This window comes from Pseudorca crassidens, chromosome 8, assembly GCF_039906515.1.
Source record: "Pseudorca crassidens isolate mPseCra1 chromosome 8, mPseCra1.hap1, whole genome shotgun sequence".
NCBI lineage: Eukaryota > Metazoa > Chordata > Mammalia > Artiodactyla > Delphinidae > Pseudorca > Pseudorca crassidens.
Window position 1 is genome coordinate 46176001 of NC_090303.1, and position 23941 is coordinate 46199941.

The 23941-nt window shown below is 37.6% G+C and overlaps 1 protein-coding gene and 2 pseudogenes across 3 annotated transcripts in view; 1 reads left to right on the top strand and 2 right to left on the bottom strand.

Moving 5' to 3' along the window:
• Positions 1-23941, bottom strand: part of UMAD1 (UBAP1-MVB12-associated (UMA) domain containing 1) — a 247208-nt gene that overhangs the window by 140864 nt on the left and 82403 nt on the right. The gene's annotated exons all lie outside the window — the stretch shown is intronic.
• On the bottom strand, positions 4250-6045 carry LOC137229023 (protein transport protein Sec61 subunit alpha pseudogene; annotated as a pseudogene).
• Positions 19356-23468, top strand: LOC137229536 (5-azacytidine-induced protein 2 pseudogene; annotated as a pseudogene).

Consider the following 23941-nt stretch of genomic DNA (forward strand, 5'->3'; position numbering starts at 1 on the left):
TAAACAAGATGAAAAGACAACCCTCAGAATGGGAGAAAATATTTGCAAATGAAGCAACTGACAAGGGATTAATCTCCAAAATATACAAGCAGCTCATGCAGCTCAATATCAAAAAAGAAACAAACAACCCAATCCAAAAATGGGCAGAAGACCTAAATAAACATTTCTCCAAAGAAGACATACAGATGGCCAACAAACACATGAAAAGATACTCAACATCACTAATTATTAGAGAAATGCAAAACAAAATTACAGTGAGGTATCACCTCACACCAGTCAGAATGGTCACCATCAAAAAATCTATGAACAATAAATGCTGGAGAGGGTGTGGAGAAAAGGGAACACTCCTACAACTGTTGGTGGGAATGTAAATTGATACAACCACTATGGAGAACAGTATGGAGGCTCCTTAAAAAACTAAAAATGGGCTTCCCTGGTGGCGCAGTGGTTGAGAGTCCGCCTGCCGGTGCAGGGGACACGGGTTCGTGCCCCAGTCTGGGAAGATCCCACATGCCACAGAGCGGCTGGGCCCGTGAGCCATGGCCGCTGAGCCTGCGCGTCCGGAGCCTGTGCTCCGCAACGGGAGAGGCCACAACAGTGAGAGGCCCGTGTACCACAAAAAAAAAAAAAAAAAAAAAACTAAACTAAAAACAAAACTACCATATGATCCAGCAATTCCACTCCTGGGCATATACCCGGAGAAAACCATAATTCAAAAAGATACATGCACCCCAATGTTCACTGCAGCACTATTTACAATCGCCAGGGCGTGGAAGCAACCTAAATGTCCATCAACAGAAGAATGCATAAAGAAGATGTGGTACATATATACAATAGAATATTACTCAGCCATATAAAGGAACAAAATTGGGTCATTTGTAGAGATGCGGATGGACCTAAAGGCTGTCATACAGAGTGAAGTAAGTCAGAAAGAGAGAAACAAATATCGTATACATTGCTTATATGTAGAATCTAGAAAAATGATACAGATGAACTTATTTGCAAAGCAGAAATAGAGACACAGACATAGAGAACGGATGTATGGATGACGGGGGGAGAAGGGGGGACAGGATGAATTGGGAGATTGGGATTGACATATATACACTATTATGTATAAAATAGATAACTACTGAGAACCTACTGTATAGTACAGGGAACCCTACTCGATGCTCTGTGGTGACCTAAACGGGAAGGAAATCCAAAAAAGAGGGGATATATGCATATGTATAGCTGATTCACTTTGCTGTACAGCAGAAACTAACACAACACTGTAAAGCAAGTATACTCCAATAAAAATTAATTAAACAAGAAAAAACAGACAGACAGTAACAATTAGTATTGGCCAGGATATTGAGAAATTGGAACTTGCACACACTGCACTTAGGACTGTAAAATGGGCCAGTCCCTTTGCAAAACAGTCTGGAGTTTTTCAAATGATTAAACATAGAGTTACCATATGACTCAGCAATTCCACTCCTTGGTATATACCCAAGAGAAATGAAAACATATATACTCAAAAACCTGTACACAAATATTCACAGCAGCATTATTAATATTAGCCAAAAAGTAGATATAATCTGAATGTCTATTAACTGATGAATGAATAAACAAAATATGGTATAGCCATACAATGGAATATTATTCGGCAATAAAAAAGAATGGAATAATAATACATGTTCCAACGTGGATGAACGTTGAAAAGTAAAAGAAGTAAAGGACCCAGCCACAAAAGAAGTAAAATAAGCCAGAAAAGATCAAATATATTGTATGATTTCACTATGTGAAATGTCCAGAAAATGGAAATCTATAGAGTCAGAAAGTTTGGGGAAAATGAAAAGTAACTGCTACTGGGTACAGAGTTTCTTTCTGAAGTGATGAAAAGGTTCTACAGTTGCCTGCAAAACTACACAACGAGTGCTCTACTCTGTGAATATGTTAAAAGCCATTGAATTGTACACTTTAAGTAAGTTAATGTTATAGTATATGAATTATATCTGAATAAAGACTTTATTAAAAATATAGTTTCTGTTTAGGGTGATGAAAGAGTTTTGGAAATAGACAGTGGTGATGGTTTCACAACATTGTAAATGTAATTAATACCACTAAATTGTACATTTAAGATGGTTAAAATGGAAACTTTTATGTTATATATATTTTACCACAATAATTTTAAGAAAGTACAGAATGGAAAAAAATAACTTACTTTCCCCAGTTTTAATTATGAGTAGATTCTTCCTTCAGTAGAAGCACTTTGTCCAAAGTAGGAAAATCCCACATCTAAAATATTTTATCAGACCATAGATAAAGGAAGTATTAACATGATTTTGGAAATTTTATTGAATAAATCAATCAGTATAACATTTAAAAAATTTGTAAAAGATATTAAAATCAAATGCATTCCCATTTCAGTTTTACAACTTATAAACTTCGTATATTTGTGGTTCTTAACCTGCCTTAACACTGTTTTTGACAGATGATGTTTGTTAACTGCTTTGCTATTTCCTGTAATGAGGAAACTGACTGTTACACTTCAGGTTTTAACAAATAGCATTTCTACAAACCTTTGCTAATTATGCTGTGCCTGTATTTTGCGTAACATTTCACACTACATTTATTCTCCTACTTTGATTTTAGAGCAACTTATTTGTAAAAAAGTGAATTTATATACATTTCTTTTTGGCTCACCAGCCAAATCTGATTGTGTTGCTTCTAATCCAATTCTACACAGATACTTAAACAGAAATGCACATTGATGTGACTAAACTGAATACTTAAATATACAGCACCTCTTTCATATTTCAACAGGAATGTAGATACACAGACATAAATACAGACCAAGCAAAAACAGCCTAGTGCACGCACTGTAAAAGCCATGTGCTTTACAATAAATATTTCTGTGCAAGTCTTTTCAAATACACTGAGAATTATTACTTAAACATGATTGCATTTGAATGTATAGCACTTTGATGGGTTTAGTTTAAAGCAAATCTATTACGACAGAAAGAAGAGCAAATGTTCTACCATAGTGCCGTTTTATATGAAATAAAACATCAATATCGGAGATGAAAAAAATTAAAGCATCAAACAATAGTAACTGTCGTCAATCAAGCTTATTTCAGATAAATGAATACAGAATTTCAAATCTGTGATTACTCATACTTACATTCTTTTCACTTGACAATCCTGAAAATCACTTTACCTAAAAATTTTGGTTCTAAATGTTAGGCTCATTAATTAAAAGAATTAATCCTCTAAGAAGTTGTCACTTAGAAAAGGCATCTTGAGAAACAGAGTAACAAATACTGATATGAGTTATGCCTTGATTTTTAAATTTTTTTATATTTATAAACATAAATAATATTATACATGGTGAAAATCTCATTTTCTGTGATGAAAAATAAATGTTAATCTTTTTAGATGAGAAAAATAATGACTGATGCACATTGGATGCAAGGGCCAGGAGACTCCAGAAACCATATTTTTTATAAACTTAACAAAAAAAACCCAATACATTTATTAAGTGCACACTTTGTGAAAGACATTTTCTTCTGCATTTTACATACTTGATTTCATTTAGTCCTCGCAAAAATTTTGTGCAGTAGGTATTCATTATTTATAGCCACTTCATACATGAGAAAACTAAGGATGAAGAGATTAAGTAGGCTGTGCAAATGTGCAGGAGTAAGAATTCGAACTAGAATTGAATCCAAGTCCATGTTCTTTCCATTACACCATTCTTTCTTCTACAAGTAAACATTCTATCATTTGCTAAAATAATTCAGTAGCATCAGCTGTTGCAACTGTAAAAAGGCTCGGGGAATACCAGACATATTCCTGAAGTCTGACTGGTAAAGCTATATTACCCAGCTACGAAGGGGAAATCACACTTAGGCAGAGCAATCCCTACTTTTCCAAGTTTGACACATCAGAACAAACAAGAAATCAAAACTAAATTAAACTCAACCTTAACATTTATATTTCTTAAAGTCCTATTAATCCAACCAGCAGAGGCATGTAATAATACATGGACAACAGGATGCTAATTTTATAAAAACAATTTCTACTTGGATTCTGCATGTTGTATATTTCCCACTCTGTATGTATCTTGTACATGTATTTGAACATGTCTTTTATAGGTGTACATTTAAAAAAATTACTCCAAAAGAGAGCTCCTCCAAGGTCATCTCACTGGTTAATTTCATTTATAAGTTATAGTGAGGTTTCTTTTTTGGATACCAATACATTTCTCTTTTTTTTTGGCAATCTGAATTACATTTATTTTTAAACAAGTGGGAGGAATATTGAGTGTCTTGAATGTTGTGTGCAAAACTGATCCACGTCACCATCTCACCGTCACAACTGAACATGGCAAGGCAGGTACATTGCTTTCCAGCATCACAGGCAACACTGCATGTAGGTTTTTTAATGAATAATGTAAACTTCAGTGTTAAGGCAGCTGGTAGTAATGCTGAACACAGGCTTAGCTCCGTGCCCATTTCAGGAATGAGACGGTCAGCACTTGAAAACAAACTGTGAGAGGAGAAAAGGGGAGCCGGCATTATCTGACAAAAACAGTGTGTCAAAATATTTTCCCTTTCACACACACAAAAAGAAATACTGGAACATTTAGAAAAACAAAGCACCCATCCCGCCAACTTCAGCCTGTTCTTTAACAAATACTTCAAAATACTGATAAATAATAGTGACTGCAAGCAGAATTCCAGTGCCCGAGCCGATGGCCCCGAGGAAGTCAGCCAACACGGACAGGGCGCCGAGGCACAAGTTGCCGAACGCAGCTGCTATGGGGATGCACCTATTAAGCTCATGAACCATAGAGGTATCCCTGTGGCCTCTCATTACGATTTGCTGTTCTTTAAGCTGTTCAGCTACATCTTTGGCTGAGGAACCAGACACCACTATCCACATCTTAGAAAAGAATGCACATGATCCCAACATGAAGATGCTATAAACAACCACATGGACAGGATCCTCAAATATGGCGCCCATGGACTCAGGAGGAGAAAGGTAGTAACAAAGGCCCCCCACTGGGTAAGAACAAGCAGATCCTTCCCAACTGACATTAGTCCATGGTCCTGGTAAATTTACTAAAAAGTTGCCTGGTAAATTTACTAAAAATCAAACTGACAGCATCTGGGAAATAACATACAGTTTGGATGATGGGGATGTTGGAGGTGTAGAAGAGCTTGGGGTAGCTGCTGTACTGCCCTCAGTACTGGGCCGACTTAATGGGCAGATCCACACGAAATCCCTGAAAATATATAACAGCAAACACAAAAACTGTAGCAATGAGGTTCATGAGATTGGGTAAATTCTGATGACTGAAAGCCTCCATTAGAGCTTGACCTGTGTCTGTCCTGGTGGCCAGTAAATAAAAGACAGCTATGACTGCACCCTCAAACTCAGTACCTCTGCCACTGTTAATGGTAGTGGGACTAAAGGCCTTCCAGACAATGGTTTCACAGATGTTGGTGGCAATAAAGAGGGAAATCCCAGACCCCAAGTCATAACCCTTCTGTAGCAGCTCATCTAACAGCAGCACAATCAAACCAGCAACAAACAAGTGAATGATGATAAGGAGACAGATTCCAGCACCCATTTCAGCGGTATCCCCGTACAGGTCCGTCATGACATACACAATGGCTTGCCCAATCGTAATGATCATACCAGATAGTTTTGGGGCTCCACTGAATAGGGCTCTGTCTTTGGGTATATCTCCAACTTCAATGATTTTGGCTTCAGCTAACAACTGCATAATCAAACCAGATGTTACAACTGGGGAGATACCCAATTCCATTAAAGTTCCTCTGTTGAATGCAAAAATAACTCTCATCCAGTAGAAAGGATCTGCAGAATCTGATGACATGATTCCAAATAGTGGTATCTGACAACATACTAAGAAGATGAAAAGAGTTATAGCAGTCCATAGTACCTTCTCTCTCTAAACTGGATTTGCCTTTCAGGTTTCTGAATTTCTGGTAGAACTGCACAGAAAGGTTTGATAACTTCTAAAAATGTGATGCCCATGGCGGCAGCTAGGGCCACCCGGTGGGGCCCAGTGACCTCGGCACGTCCTTCGCTAGGGTCCCGCAGCTTGGGCCTCGGTACCTGCTCCTGACACGCTCCGGCCAGCCCCACCAATACATTAAAAAGGCATTTTTTATGGAAAAAAATATAGATGTACATACATATATAATTATAAAGGTAATGTAAGCTTACTCCAACTACACAAGAATGGGTCTAATTCTTACTGAAACACTTTTCTCTTAGCTTTCCCAACACCCTTTCTCCTCAGTATTTTCCTCTTGACTCTCTGGCTGTTCTTTCTCAGTCCATCTGTGAACGTCTCCTATTCTACTCAAGGTCTAGGTTTTAGAGCTCCCTAGGGCCAGGTCCTGGGCTCTCTTTCTCAACATTCCCTCCCTAGGTGATCACATTCATTCACAAAGATGTAAATACCATCTGCACCCTGATAATCCCCAGATTTATACTGTAAGCCCAAACCTCTACAAAAAACCTCCATTATTACATAAAAGTTACTTTGTCTAAAAACTGAACTCTTGATGTTCCCCCCAAACCTGTTCCTTCTCTAGACTTCTATATCCTCCACCCTATGGCTCATGCCATCAGACACTTATTTAATTCTAGGGAACCTCCTTGCCCCCATATATAATCCACCACCATATCCCCAAATACATTCTAAATGTGCCCACTTCTCTCCATTTCTACTGTCACTACTCTAGTCCAAGTGACCACTACCTCTTGCCTGGACTATTTATTATTGCTCTAGGCCATATCCTACAGATTCTCCTCTTTAATTTAAAGACCAGTGAGGTCTTTAAATTAAGACAAACAAACAAAAAACAGATACTATCATTTCTCTGATTAAAACTCCTTCAATAATTTCCCCTTGCACTTCAGGTCAAAATTCAAACTGCCAAACCTTGTATATTCTGACCTGCCTGTTCCTATCCAATTTCATCCCAGGTTTTTGCTCCCCTCTGTACTTCAGTGATACTGGTCTTCTTTCAGTTCTTCCAGTAAGCCAGAATCCTTACTGCCTCAGGGCTTTTGCACATGCTGTTTCCTCTACCTGGAACGCTTTCCTCCACTTCTTGCCCAGCTAACTCTGATTCATCGTTCAAGTTTCAGCACAAATATCACTTCCTGAGCCACCTCCTACCCTAAATTAGTTCCCCCTTGTGAATTCTCTCTCATAGCATCCTTTTCTTTCATATCACTCATTACAATTTGTAAGTAAATACATATGTGTGTGTATGCATATGTGCATATTAAATGCCTGGCTCCTCCACTACGTTGTTAAATTCATGAAGACAGGGACCATGTCCATCTTGGTCACCTCTGCATAGCCAACATTTTACATAGTGTCTGGCACATAATGGGTGCTTTATAAATATTTGCTGAATTAATCAATTAGTAAAAAGTTTCCTTCTCCACCAACACGTTGTTCCTGAAAGCAACCATTGTAAGTTGCTTTCCAGACATGAAAACATATGATTAAAGGGTAAAGAGTTCAGGAGATTGGCTCAAGATGGCAGAGTAGAAGGACATACTCTCACTCCCTCTTGTGAGAGCACCGGAATCACAACTAACTGCTGAACAATCATCGACAGGAAGCTACTGTAATTCACCAAAAAAGATACCCCACATCCAAATACAAAGGAAAAGCCACAATGAGACGGTAGGAGGGGTGCAATCAAAATAAAATCAAATCTCATAACTGCTGGATGGGTGACTCACAAACTGGAGAACACTTATACCACAGAAGTCCACCCACTGCAGTGAAGGTTCTGAGCCCCAGGCTTCCCAATCTGGGGGTCTGGCAATGGTAGGAGGAATTCCTAGAGAATCAGACTTTGAAGGTTAGCAGGATTTGATTGCAGGACTTTGACAGGACTGCGGGAATCAGAGACTCCACTCTCGGAGGGCACACACAAAGTAGTGTGCGCATCAGGACCCAGGGGAAGGAGCACTGACCCCATAGAAGACTGAACTAGACCTACCTGCTAGTGTTGGAGGGTCTCCTACAGAGGTTGGGGTGGCTGTGGCTCACCGTGTGGACAAGGACACTGGCAGCAGAAGTTCTGGGAAGTAGTGCTTGGCGTGGGCCCTGCCAGAGTCAGCCATTAGCCCCACCAAGGAGCCTGGATAGGCTCCAGTGTTGGGTCACCTCAGGCCAAACAACCATCAGGGAGGGAACTCAGCCCCACCAATCACCAGACAAGTGGATTAAAGTTTTATTCAGCTCTGCCCAGCAAAGCAACAGCCAGCTCTACCCACCACCAGTCCCTCCCATCAGGGAACTTGCACAAGCCTCGTAAATAGCCTTATTAACCAGAGGGCAGACAGCAGAAGCAAGAAGAACTACAATCTTGCAGCCTGTGGAACAAAAACCCCATTCACAGAAAGACAGACAAGATGAAAAGGCAGAGGGCTTTGTACCAGATGAAGAAACAAGATAAATCCCCAGAAGAACAACTAAATGAAGTGGAGATAGGCAACCTTCCAGAAAAACAATTCAGAATAATGTTAGGGAAGATGATCCAGGACCTCGGAAAAAGAATGGAGGCAAAGAAAATAATGAAGGAAACGATAGCAACGATCAATAAAATTAAAAGCTGGTTCTTTGAGAAGATAAACAAAATTGATAAACCGTTAGCCAGACTCATCAAGAAAAAAAGGGAGAACCCAAATCAATAGAATTAGAAATGAAAAAGGAGAAGTAACAACCGACACTGCAGAAATACAAAGGATCATGAGAGATTACTACAAGCAACTATATGCCAATAAAATGGACAACTTGGAAGAAATGGACAAATTCTTAGAAATGCACAACCTGCCAAGACTGAATCAGGAAGAAAACAGGAAATATGAACAGACCAATCACAAGCACTGAAATTGAAACTGTGATTAAAAATCTTCCAACAAACAAAAGCCCAGGGTCAGATGGCTTCACAGGCGAATTCTATCAACCATTGAGAGAAGAGGTATCACTTATCCTTCTCAAACTCCCCCAAAATATAGCAGAGGGAGGAACACTCCGAAACTCATTCTACGAGGCCACCATCACCCTGATACCAAAACCAGAGGAAGATGTCACAAAGAAAGAAAACTAGAGGTCAATATCACTGATGAACATAGATGCAAAAATCCTCAACAAAATACTAACAAACAGAATCCAACAGCACATTAAAAGGATCATACACCATGATCAAGTGGGGTTTATCCCAAGAATGCAAGGATTCTTCAATATACGCAAATCAAACAATGTGATACACCATATTAACAAACTGAAGGACAAAAGCCATATGATCATCTCAATAGATGCAAAGAAAGCTTTTGACAAAATTCAACACCCATTAATGATAAAAAGCCTCAAGAAAGTGGGCATAAAGGGAACTTTCCTCAACATAATAAAGGTCATATATGACAAACCCACAGCCAACATTGTCCTCAATGGTGAAAAATTGAAACCATTTCCGCTAAGATCAGGAACAAGACAAGGTTGCCCACTCTAACCACCATTATACAACATAGTTTTGGAAGTTTTAGCCAAAGCAATAAGAGAAGAAAAAGAAATAAAAGGAATCCAAATCAAAAAACAAGTAAAACTGTCACTGTTTGCAGATTACATGATACTATGTGTAGACAATCCTAAAGATGCCACCAGAAAACTTCTAGAGCTAATCAATGAATTCGGTAAAGTAGCAGGATACAAAATTAATGCACAGAAATCTCTTGCATCCCTATACACTAATGATGAAAAATCTGAACGTGAAATTAAGAAAACACTCCCATTTACCATTGCAACAAAAAGAATAAAATATCTAGGAATAAACCTACCTAAGGAAAAAAAGACCTGTATGCAGAACATTATAAGAAACTCATGAAAGAAATTAAAGATGATACAAATAGATGGGGAGAGATATACCATGCCCTTGGATTGGAAGAATCAACACTGTGAAAATGACTATACTACCCAAAACAATCTAAAGATTCAATGCAATCCCTATCAAACTACCAGTGGCATTTTTCACAGAGATAGAACAAAAAATTTCACAATTAGTATGCAAACACAAAAGACCCCGAATAGCCAAAGCAATCTTGAGAAAGAAAAACGGAGCTGGAGGAAAAAGGTTCCCTGACTTCAGACTATACTACAAAGCTACAGTAATCAAGATAGTATGGTACTGGCAAAAAAAAAAGAAATATAGATCAATGGAACAGGATAGAAAGCCCAGAGATAAGCCCACGCACATATGGTCACCTTAGCTTTGATAAAGGAGGCAAGAATATATAGTGTAGACAAGACAGCCTATTGAAAAAGTGGTGCTGGGAAAACTGGACAGCTACATGTAAAAGAATGAGATTAGATCACTCCCTAACACCATACACAAAAATAAGCTCAAAATGGATTAAAGACCTAAATGTAAGGCCAGAAACTATCAAACTCTTAGAGGAAAACATAGGCAGAACACTCTATGACATAAATCAAAGCAAGATCCTTTCTGACCCACCTCCTAGAGAAATGGAAATAAAAACAAAAATAAACAAATGGGACCTAATGAAACTTCAAAGCTTTTGCACAGCAAAGGAAACCATAAACAAGACCAAAAGACAACCCTCAGAATGGGAGAAAATATTTGCAAATGAAGCAACCGACAAAGGATTAATCTCCAAAATTTACAAGCAGCTCATGCAGCTCAATAACAAGAAAACAAACAACCCAATCCAAAAATGGGCAGAAGACCTAAATAGACATTTCTCCAAAGAAGATATACAGACTGCCAACAAACACATGAAAGAATGCTCAACATCATTAATCATTAGAGAAATGCAAATCAAAACTACAATGAGATATCATCTCACACCAGTCAGAATGGCCATCATCAAAAAATCTAGAAACAATAAATGCTGGAGAGGGTGTGGAGAAAAGGGAACACTCTTGCACTGCTGGTGGGAATGTGAATTGGTTCAGCCACTATGGAGAACAGTATGGAGGTTCCTTAAAAAACTACAAATAGAACTACCATATGACCCAGCAATCCCACTACTGGGCATATACCCTGAGAAAACCAAACTTCAAAAAGAGTCATGTACCAAAATGTTCATTGCAGCTCTATTTACAATAGCCCAGAGATGGAAACAACCTAAGTGCCCGTCATCGGATGAATGGATAAAGAAGATGTGGCACATATATACAATGGAATATTACTCAGCCATAAAAAGAAACGAAATTGAGCTATTTGTAATGAGGTGGATAGACCTAGAGCCTGTCATACAGAGTGAAGTAAGTCAGAAAGAAAAAGACAAATACCGTATGCTAACACATATATATGGAATTTAAGAAAAAAATGTCATGAAGAACCTAGGGGTAAAGCAGGAATAAAGACGCAGACCTCTTAGAGAACGGACTTGAGGTTATGGGGAGGGGGAAGGGTGAGCTGTGACAGGGCGAGAGAGAGTCATGGGCATATACACTCTAACAAACGCAGTAAGGTAGATAGCTAGTGGGAAGCAGCCGCATGGCACAGGGATATTGGCTCGGTGCTTTGTGACAGCCTGGAGGGGTGGGATGGGGAGGGTGGGAGGGAGGGAGACGCAACAGGGAAGACATACGGGAAGATATGTTTATGTATGACTGATTCACTTTGTTATAAAGCAGAAACTAACACACCATTGTAAAGCAATTATACCCCAATAAAGATGTTAAAAAAAAAAACTAAAAATAGAATTACCATAAGATCCAGCAATTCCACTACTGGGCATATACCCTGACAAAACCATAATTCAAAAACAGTCATGTACCAAAATGTTCAGTGCATCTCTATTTACAATAGCCAGGACATGGAAGCAACCTAAGTGTCCATCAACAGATGAATGGATATAGAAGATGTGGCACATATATACAATGGAGTATTACTCAGCAATAAAAAGGAATGAAACTGAGTTATTTGTAGTGACGTGGATGGACCTAGAGACTGTCATACAGAGTGAAATAAGTCAGAAAGAGAAAAACAAATACCGTATGCTAACACATATATATGGAATCTTAAAAAACCCAAAAAAAGGGTCATGAAGAACCTAGGGGCCAGACGGGAATAAATACGCAGACCTACTAGAGAATGGACTTGAGGATACAGGGAGGGGGAAGGGTAAGCTGGGACAAAGTGAGAGAGTGGCATGGACACATATACACTACTAAGCGTAAAATAGATACCTAGTGGGAAGCAGCCGCATAGCACAGGGAGATCAGCTCAGTGCTTTGTGACCACCTAGAGGGATGGGTTAGGGAGGGTGGGAGGGAGGGAGACGCAAGAGGGAAGAGATATGGGGACATATGCATACGTATAACTGATTCACTTTGTTATAAAGCAGAAACTAACACACCATTGTAAGGCAATTATACTCTAATAAAGATGTTAAAAAAAAAGAATGGAGGCAAAGAATGAGAAGATGCCAGAAATGTTTAACAAAGATCTAGAAGAATTAAAGAACAAACAAACACAGATGAACAATACAATAACTGAAATGAAGAATACACCAGAAGAAGTCAATGGCACAATAACTGAGGCAGAAGAACGGATAAGTGACCTGGAAGACAGAATGGTGGAATTCCCTGCTGCACAACAAAATAAAGAAAAAGAATGAAAAGAAATGAAGACAGCCTAAGGACCTCTGGCACAACATTAAACGCAACAACATTCACATTATAGGGGTCCTAGAAGGAGTAGAGAGAGAGAAAGGACCCGAGAAAATATCTGAAGAGATTATACTTGAAAACTTCCCTAACATGGGAAAGGAAATAGCAACCCAAGTCCAGGAAGCGCAGAGAGTCTCATACAGGATAAACCCAAGGAGAAACACACCGAGACACAAAGTAATCAAATTGGCAAAAACTGAAGACAAAAATTATTGAAAGCAGCAAGGGAAAAACGACAAATAACATACAAGGGAACCCCATAAGGGTAACAGCTGATTTCTCAGCAGAAACTCCACAAGCCAGAAGCGAGTGGCAGGACATATTTAAACTGATGAAAGGGAAGATCCTACAACCAAGATTATCTACCCGGCAAGGATCACATTCAATTCCCTGGAGAAATCAAAAGCTTTACAGAAAAGCAAAAGCTAAGAGAATTCAGCACCACCAAACCAGCTCTACAACAAAGGCTAAAGGAACTTCTCTAAGTGGGAAACACAAGAGAAGAAAAGGACCTATAAAAACAAACCCAAACCAATTACAAAAATGGTAATAGGAACATACATATTGATAAGTACCTTAAATGTCAATGGATTAAATGCTCCAACCAAAAGATACAGGCTCGCTGAATGGATACAAAAACAAGACCCATATATATGCTGCCTACAAGAGACCCACTACAGACCTAGGGACACATACAGACTGAAAGTGAGGGGATGGAAAAAGATATTCCATGCAAATGGAAATCAAAAGAAAGATGGGGTAGCAATACTCATATCAGATAAAATAGACTTTAAAATAAAGCCTGTTACAAGAGACAAGGAAGGACACTACACAATGATCAAGGGATCAATCCAAGAAGAAGATATAACAATTATAAATATATATGCACCCACCATAGGAGCACCTCAATACAAAACGCAACTACTAATAGCTATAAAAGAAGAAATCAACAGTAACACAATAATAATGGGGGACTTTAACACCTCACCTACACCAATGGACAGATCATCCGAACAGAAAATGAATAAGGAAACACAAGCTTTAAATGACACAATACACCAGATAGATTTAATTGATACTTATAGGACATTCCATCCAAAAACAGCAGATTACACTTTCTTCTCGAGTGCACATGGAATATTCTCCAGGATAGGTCACATACTGGGTCACAAATCAAGGCTCAGTAAATTTAAGGAGACTGACATCATATCAAGCATCTTTTCTAACCACAACGCTATGAGATTAGAAATCAATTACAGGGAAAAAAAAAGTAAAAAACACAAACACATGGAGGCTAAACAATACATTATTAAATAACCAAGAGATCACTGAAGAAATCAAAGAGGAAATCAAAAAATACCTAGCGACAAATTACAATGAAAACACGACGATCCAAAACCTATGGGATGCAGCAAAAGCAGTTCTAAGAAGGAAGTTTATAGTAATACAATCCTACCTCAGCAAACAAAAAACATCTCAAATTAACAATCTAACCTTACACCTAAAGGAACTAGAGACAGAAGAATAAACAAAACCCAAAGTTAGTAGAAAGAAAGAAAGAAATAACGATCAGAGCAGAAATAAATGAAATAGGAACAAAGAAAACAATAGCAAAGATCAATAAAACTAAAAGCTGGTTCTTTGAGAAGATAAACAAAATTGATAAACCATTAGCCAGACTCATCAAGAAAAAGAGGGAGAGGACTCAAATCAATAAAAGTAGAAATGAAAAAGGAGTAGTTACAACACACACCGCAGAAATACAAAGCATCCTAAGAGACTACTACAAGCAACACTATGCCAATAAAATGGACAACCGGGAAGAAATGGACAAATTCTGAGAAAGGTATAACCTTCCAAGACTGATCCAGGAAGAAATAGAAAATATGAACAGACCAATCACAAGTAATGAAATTGAAACTGTGATTAAAAATCTTCCAACAAACAAAAGTCCAGGGTCAGATGCCTTCACAGGTGACTTCTATCAAACATACAGAGAAGAGCTAACACCCATCCTTCTCAAAGTCTTCCAAAAAATTGCAGAGGAAGGAATACTCCCAAGCTCATTCTATGAGGCCACCATCACCCTGACACCAAAACCAGACAAAGATACTCCAAAGAAGAAAATCATAGAAAAATATCACTTATGAATAGAGATGCAAAAATCCTCAGCAAAATACTAGCAAACAGAATCCAACAACACACTAAAAGGATCATACGCCATGATCAACTGGGATTTATTCCAAGGATGCAAGGATTCTTCAATATATGCAAATCAAAGAATGTGATACACCGTATTAACAAATTGAAGAATGAAAACCATATGATCATCTCAATAGATGCAGAAAAAGCTTTTGACAAAATTCAACATCCATTTATGATAAAAACTCTCCAGTAAATGGGCACAGAGGGAACCTACCTCAACATAATAAAGGCTATGTACAACAAATCCACAGCAAACATCATTCTCAATGGTGAAAAACTGAAAGCATTTCCTCTAACATCAGGAACAAGACAAGGCTGTCCACTCTCACCAGTATTATTCAACATAGTGTTGGAAGTCCTAGCCACGGCAATCAGAGAAGAAAAAGAAATAAAAGGAATACAAATTGGAAAAGAAGAAGTAAAACTGTCACTGTTTGCAGATGACATGACACTATACATAGAGAATCCTAAAGTTGCCACCAGAAAACTACTAGAGCTAATCAATGAATCTGGTAAAGTTGCAGGATACAAAATTAATGCACAGAAATCTCTTGCACTCCTATACACTAATGATGAAAAATCTGAAAGAGAAATTAAGGAAACATTCTCATTTACCATTGCAACAAAAAGAATAAAATACCAAGGAATAAACCTACCTGGGAGACAAAAGACCTGTATGCAGAAAACTATGACACTGATGAAAGAAATTTAAGATGATACAAACAGATGGAGAGATATATACCATGTTCTTGGATTGGAAGAATCAATATTGTGAAAATGACTATACTACCCAAAGCAATCTACAGATTCAATGCAATCCCTATCCAACTACCAATGGCATTTTTTACAGAACTAAAACAAAAAATCTTAAAATTTGTATGGAGACACAAAAGGCCCCGAATAGTCAGGTCTTGAGGGAAGAAAACGGAGCTGGAGGAATCAGACTCCCAGACTTCAGACTATACTACAAAACCTACAGTAATCAAGACAATATGGTACTGGCACAAAAACGGAAATATAGATCAATGGAACAGGATAGAAAGCCCAGTAATAAACCCACACACTTATGGTCAACTAATCTATGACAAAGGAGGCAAGGATATACAATGGAGAAAAGACAGTCTCTTCAATAAGTGGTGTTGGTAAAACTGGACAGCTACATGTAAAAGAATGAAATTAGATCACTCCCTAACACCGTACACAAAGATAAACTCAAAATGGATTAGAGACCTAAATGTAAGACTGGACACTATAAAACTCTTAGAGGAAAACATAGGAAGAACACTCTTTGACATAAATCACAGCAAGATCTTTTTTGATCTACCTCCTAAAGTAATGGAAATAAAAACAAAAATAAATGAATGGGACCTAGTGAAACTTAAAAGTTTTTGCATGACAAAGGAAACTACAAATAAGACCAAAAGACAACCCTCAGAATGGGAGAAAATATTTGCAAACAAATCAACGGACAAAGGATTAATCTCCAAAATATATAAACAGCTCATGCAGCTCAATATTAAAAAAACAAAAAACCCAATACAAAAATGGGCAGACCTAAATAGACATTTCTCCAAAGAAGACATACAGATGCCCAAGAGGCACATGAAAAGCTGCTCAACATCACTAATCATTAGAGAAATGCAAATCAAAACTACAGTGAGGTATCACCTCACATAGTTAGAATGGGCATCATCAGAAAATTTACAAACAACAAATGCTGAAGAGGGTATGGAGAAAAGGCAACCATCTTGCACTGTTGGTGGAAATGTAAATTGATACAGGCACTATGGAGAACAGTAAGGTTCCTTAGAAAACTAAAACTAGAACTACCAATATGACCCAGCAATCCTACTACTGGGCATATACCCAGAGAAAACTATAATTGAAAAAGCACATGCACCCCAATGTTCATTGCAGCACTATTTACGATAGCCAGGTCATGGAAGCAACCTAAATGCTCATTGACAGACAAATGGAAGAAGATGTGGTACATATATACAATGGAATATTACTCAGCCAGAAAAAGGAACGAAATTGGGTCATTTGTAGAGACGTGGATGGATCTAGTGACTGTCATACAGAGTGAAGTAAGTCATAAAGAGAAAAACAAAATATCGTAAATTAACGCATATATGTGGAACCTAGAAAAATGGTACGTATGAACCAGTTTGCAGAGCAGAAATTGAGACACAGGTGTAAAGAACAAACGTATGGACATCTGAGCAGGCACCATGTCATTTGGAGCACGTCCACAGTGGTTTAACAGCAGCATTTTATCACTATAGTAAGTTTTAAGAGGAAGGTGGTAAGAAGGATTTCTTCAATAAAACTGTAATTATAAAGTGGTTAATTGTATTACAATAAAAAAGAAAGTATTTTATTTAGGAGTAAAAAATAATTTTGTCACTTTAGAAAGGTGTTAAATTTTTAGTAAGTTGATTTAATGTCTTATAGTTAGTAGTCCCACTTTCAGAAGAGATATGCATGTTTTGCTCAGTCCTTATCACATCAATGGCAGTTAACTGAAAAATCCAAAATTACTTTTTAGCAAGCCAATGTTTTCATGTTTATTCAAGTTAATGTTGGCTCAATAGGCAGATAGGACCAGAACTGTCATTCTAATGTGTTTTTAATTTATTTTTAAATTGAAGTATAGTTCTAATTGTTTTAATTCGTTGCATTAAAAATCTGTTAAAAACAAAAACGAAAACAAACCAAACCTCCTACTTTATTTTTCCTTGCACTTAAAAGAGGAATTCAAAGTTCCTCTAGTAAGTTCAACACCTGGGGGAACTTCATTAAGCGCTATTCCCTGAAATTACCGCTTCACGGTGCAAAATAGGGGCTTTATAATCTGAAGAAGTTAACGTAATGTGCACCGCTACTCAGGGACTCACAGTGGCACTGGGAAATGCTGCCATGCTATTACCTTAATTAATGTTTCCATCAAATGAGTGGAGTGCAAAAAAAAAAAAAAAATTCATAACTAAAAGTCAGGGTTTAAAGGATTTGGAGAAACAATGAATTCCTGATTTCAACATTAGCTGAGGAAGACTTTAATTTCTGCTCTCAAACAGTCTTTAATTCTGGTAGCTACGTGTCAAGACATAAATGGATGCTGGATAAAGTTCAAAGATACTAAAATGATTAAGGAATCTGTTGACTGCTACATGTAGTAAACTGTAAAAAGTGTTATGACACTTCAGGATGGAAAAGGCAATGTAAAAGGCAGATTATAAGACTGCATAGTGTTATGAACTGTTATGAAAGGTATATCCTACTCGAACTTGTTTGCCAAATTTCAAAATTCTAGAATTTAAGATTTCTACAACAAAGGCAATACCAACTTAAATTTTGAAATAATTTAAGACAAATAAAATATTATTCTAAGCTGTGGAGAGAAAACATCAATCTTGTAAGAATCAGTGTAAAACTAAATTTTAATAGTTTGAAGGAGAATTTGGGTGATTTCTATAGATTGTATGGACTTAAAAGTAATCTTGCAAATATATTTGGGTGGGGATAGAGAATAGCTGACTTTTAAAGGTTGTTATTACAAACAATAGTCATAAATTCTCACAAACCTTCCTTTGAGGTGAATGCAAAAAATAGAGGTCTGGACCAAACACCAGAATTCTTTGCTTCCTATTAAAAAGTTGCTACTGGCCAGTTCTCGAATGAAAGTGTTAGCAGAATTTCAAATCTGCCTCATGCCTTGAACGTAGGAGCAATTCCAGGGTTTCAAGAATTTTTAACAATCAAGGGAAAGAAGGGGGTTCACTGCATAATAATTAGATGCTAAACAGTCTTGACTTATTTAAGCTGTCTTTCTATTTTCCTCATTGACACAGGAACTATCAAGTTTACTCAGATTTCTCTTTGGGCAAGTCCTGGCTAACCTTCTGGGCTCCCCTGTGTATAGACATATATGTAGAATCTGAACATCTTTTTAAGTTTCTCCAACCAACCACTGGCAAGCTGGGTCATTTCTTCTATTCTTCATGAATTCATCATCAATCCAAAGTGGCAATTTTAAAATCCTACGGTTTCTCTGAAGATCATGAAATACCTTGATTAGTACTGCCTCACAGTTTTTCTTTTTTACATATAAATTTTAAGAAAAACTAGCTTTTGATCCTAATGTAAATATTCCGATTTTCTAAAGGTACTGCTTGACTTGCTGTTATTAGGAACACCAGTCAGCTTCCTTGACAAAACTGATCTTGAGGAATCTAAGTTTTGAAAATACTTCTGACTGTTTTTAGACAGCAAATGTGCCGAGGTCAAACCATATGGCACAAGAGTAAATAATCAGTTGCTTCAAAGAAACACTTGTTGAGCTACTGATGTGTGCTACAAAGAACTATCTCATATTTTGGAGCACTACATGAAAGGGCAGGTGTTAGGAATGGGGAAAAATGCCAAATCTCACTTGAGGTTACAGCAGCTTACTGACAATATGGTGAATGTCACAGGGACCAGGCAAGGTAATGACGGTGAGATATAAATTGACTACGTGATTAAACCTTAAATGTCTGATGCGACAGCAGTTCATTACTAAGTATTTATAGGGTCTCACCTGTGGTGTGTCAAATTAAAACTCTGATATTGTAACAAACTATGCTAACTTTCTACTTTAAAAATGCATTAATCCAAGCTACTTAAGGAATACTTATGTAACAGTTAAGCAATATTTTATTTATTTTAAAAGTTTATAATTTGTTCAGATATTGTACCTGAATACTGGTGCTGAGAAGTAAAAATAATTTCTTACCCTTTTCCCTAAAATTTCTGCCAGTTCTTTCAGGAATTCAAACAACAAGATTTCATTCCCTACACCCTGTCTCCTCCTTTTTATTTCCTTTCCCTGTTCTCTATCTCACCTGGGAATGTTGGCCTTGAAGCCAATGGCTTGACCTTTGGCAGCTACCATCTAATTCCAAGTGGAGTCATGTCAAGGCAACTGCACACAGCAGGTGTACAAGAAATGCTGGCACTTTACCATCAAGTGCAAAGACAGTGCCATTTTTGAGCATTAGCACCACCCCAGAGTGGATAAGAGCCAGGGGTTCTGGCCTGCAGAAAATAGGAAAGCAGGAAAAACACATAAAGAAATGCCTGTGTGCTTTGTGACTAAGGAGCCACAGCCCTAAGAGTAGCTCAGAAAAAGGGCAAATTATTGGTGAAGCTAAAGCAAGGAAATTTTCTTGATGCAGAGCATGTGGTTACATAACCGTAAACCACAGCATATTTGGTTACAAGGACAAAAAAAGTTCATTTGTATTCATTGCTTAATGGAAGTTTTTATACATCCATATTGTTGTGCAATACTTTAATATTGATGCAGCACCTAGTGTCAATTGACCTTGAACAACAGTCCATTAAATATCACCAGGCCCTGGTTGAATCAGTAGTTAGCATCAAATACTACCCTGAGGTGTCCAACTCAGAGACGATTTAAGCTTTATGACTTGATGAATATAGCAATGATTTACTTCTTGGCACTAAGGGCACAGGGAGAACAAGCTTCTGTTTTGTTTGTTTCAAGTCAGTGAGTCAGATCCAATACTGGAAAAATTTCAAAAAGTATACTAAATTCTTCCAATGCCTATACTAGGCTTTGGTCCTATATTAAACATCTTTAAGAAACTGGATTAATTATTTCAACAGCTAACTACTATTTAACATTCTACAGACCCTTTTATCAATCCAAATAACTATAAACCTATATGTATCAAAAAGACATTTTTGTATTAGTCTGGCTTTAGAATCTATTAGGTCAATTGAAAACATGAAAAACTGGGTTATGTTGTTGCTTTAAGGTGACCAATAAGATGAAGTTTTGTTAACACTGGATTTTCCATCACATAATAATGGCTATGGTTTCTTAAAGACTCAGTATATGTAAGTGTTGGGCTAAGTTTTTGACATATACTGTCTCATTTAATCTTTACAACAATCTGATAAATTAGGCATTATTATTCCACTTTACAGATAGGAAAACTGAGGCACAAAGATAGTAATTGACTTGCCTAGACCAACAACTAATTAATGTCATGTGAACCAGAGCTGGATTCAGGTCTAATAAGCTCTGAGGTCTAGCTCCTGGTCACTAGGGTGGACAGTTTTCACTGGGCTCTCCTACTGTAATTCACCACAGATAACTTGCAGGAAATTATTTGGTCCAATTAGCCAAAAGGATTACTCAGACTAGGCCCCTACCAAGCACGACACACCATTCAGTAAGGAAAACCTCGATTAAACCCCAAGATGAGTTCTGTAAGTTAAACCTACAGACGTTTATTGAGTGCACGCAAAAGAGATGAGAGGCAAAGCCAAAAACACAGACCTCATTTCAAGAAAAAGAAAATATTCAGGATTAGTTAAAAAGAAGCAAATGTACCAACCTTATTATTAGGGTGTTTCTACATTTTATCTTAAAATGTGGCTACTATAAAATTATGCTACCTGCCCACATTCTGTACTCTTTCTTAAGTTACTATATACAAAGAGACAATATGACAAGCTTTAGAGAGACCAATTCAGCAAAAACTTATAAGTCAACAAAGCAAAAATAATTACTTTCTGATAGATGAAAATATAAGGGTAATTAAAACTTTACATATCTGAATGTATACATTAAAATAATAGTATGACCATTGGTGTGTCATCAAAAATAAATAAATAAAACTGTCATAGGTGAAATGAATCAAATAACACTGAGTATTTCTTACTGATTTATCTGTAAATCTATACTGTGGTAGTAGTTTGTTTGCTCCAGGCTTCTGATCGTACAACATGACTAAACGTTATTTGCTCTGGAGATTAAATGACGGACAAAACAAAACAAAGCCCAGATTTAAGAACTCGTAGTGGGCTTGGGCAGAAACCTTGGCATTCTGCTGGAGAGAAGGAGAAACTGCTATTGAGTGAGCACCCATTCTGTGCCCAGTGCTGGGCTGAGTAGTTTACATAAGTTATTGGATCTAAACATTTCAACAGCCCTACTGACACCACGTCATCATCATCCTTTCACAGCTGAGGTAAATGAAGCCCAGAGAGGTTAATTAACTCACCACAGTCCCAGCGGGCAAGTAGCAGAGCTGAGATTCAACTCCGGATGTCTGACTCATAGACAATGGGGTTCCCCCAAAATTAACATATAAAAATTATATATACATATAGTAATCTTAACTCCTTTTTCTCCAAAAGTGACAGGATTCTCAAAATGTAGCTTTAGAAAAGCTGGGGGGCAGGGATGTGACCCAATCCAAGGAAAGGAACACCCTCATGGAGTGAGGCAGCTACCGTGGCTGGACAAGCAGTAGGGTCTGTGGGGAAACCAGAGTCCCGATGACCTCCAGCCACCCCAGTTGTTTTCAGCTTGTTTCCTACCACTGGGGAATGGAAAGTGACCGGCTCTGTGAGCGGCCATTGGAAGCCAGGCTCCAACAGTCCTGGACGCGTTGGCAGAGGATGGCATCTGTCTTCTGCATTGTGGAAAAGCTCAGAGACACAGTGGCTCCCACCTTAACACACTGAGGAATGAGTCTGTTGCTTCCTATTTTGCCCTGTCACTCTATACGAAGACGTTAAGAAAAGAATTTTTGGATTCAAAGAGAGAACTTTAAAATAAAAAAGAATACTTTTTGGAAGAAACATTGATAGGAACCAGATGAGATGACGAATAACATGTTCTGTGAAGTGAAAACAAGTAAACAAGAGCTATCATGCACATCAGTAAGATAATTTGAAAAGCACATTGGAATAAAATAAAGACAACTAGATGTTTGAAAGTATTGAGTGAGCAGATGCCATCTAAATAAGCAGAACTGCTCCATCTAAGGACATCTAGAAACTCAGCAGGTGAAGAAGCATTTAAATCCACCTTCATTAAACTGGCAGGTAGAAAAATGGAGCTATAATCTGTAGATCCATGGTTTCGCACAAGAGCTGGAACTTAGGAGGAAGAAATGTAGCAATCTTAAAACTGAGCTACAAAAAATCCAAAGCGATCAGTCTCAGGAAGAGGATCTGACCAGCTGACATCTTCAAAGACCAAATATCTCAGGTCATAGTTAAGTAGCATTCATCTGGGAACTGAGGAGAGAGATGGCTAACTTATATCAGGACTTAAGTGCAGCCTGAACTACTAAGAACACTGAAAACTCCAAGTGCAATCAGGAAAGCCTTCATTCCAAGAGAAGGCATTGAAGTCACTGGGAAGGACGGCACAAAGTCCATTTGACGCAATGCTCAAAAGACAATCTTCTCTCACTAAATGCAAAGCACTTTGTTATAAGGATCATAGCTTCCCCTTTACCAGGAGATATAAAGATTTTATCAGACAAAGCAATTCTCCAGTCACAGACAGATAATGAGAGAACCGTTCCTAATGACAGCACAAACTTTCAGGAACATGACTCCTATGGCAACAAATCTATGGGTGTTCCCAAGAGCTCCTAAATTGAGTCAGGTAGTTTTTGGGGAGATTAGGAATAAAACTTTTGGGTCAACATAACCAAAGCTGCCTTTGTAAGAATTAATTCTGAAGAGATTCATATCTGGAGACGAGGATACGAGATTTTTCCCTACTTGTTCTCCAAGAAATGTGTATAACAAACTATAAAAGTGGACTTAGATTAAAAATTTGCTGAAATCTTTAGTCTTTAGTATAGAATATATATTTTTATTATATATATTAAGGTACAATATGTACCAATATATTGTCCCTTTAAAAATTACCTTTATATTATACTATCTTTCCTTCAAATGTGATACCGTTACAGGATTTTTCCAGCTATAATATCTGTGCTTTCAAGAGTGGTATGCTATCAATCAACCAATATCAACTTTCCTCTTTGACTGACCTTGCAACAATATTCATTTAAGGTATAATCACTCTTCACGGACAAATCATTGTCTATTAAACAGTAATTTATTTGATGTGTTCCTGGAAATTTTTTTACATCACTGGTTTTATGAAACCTAAGT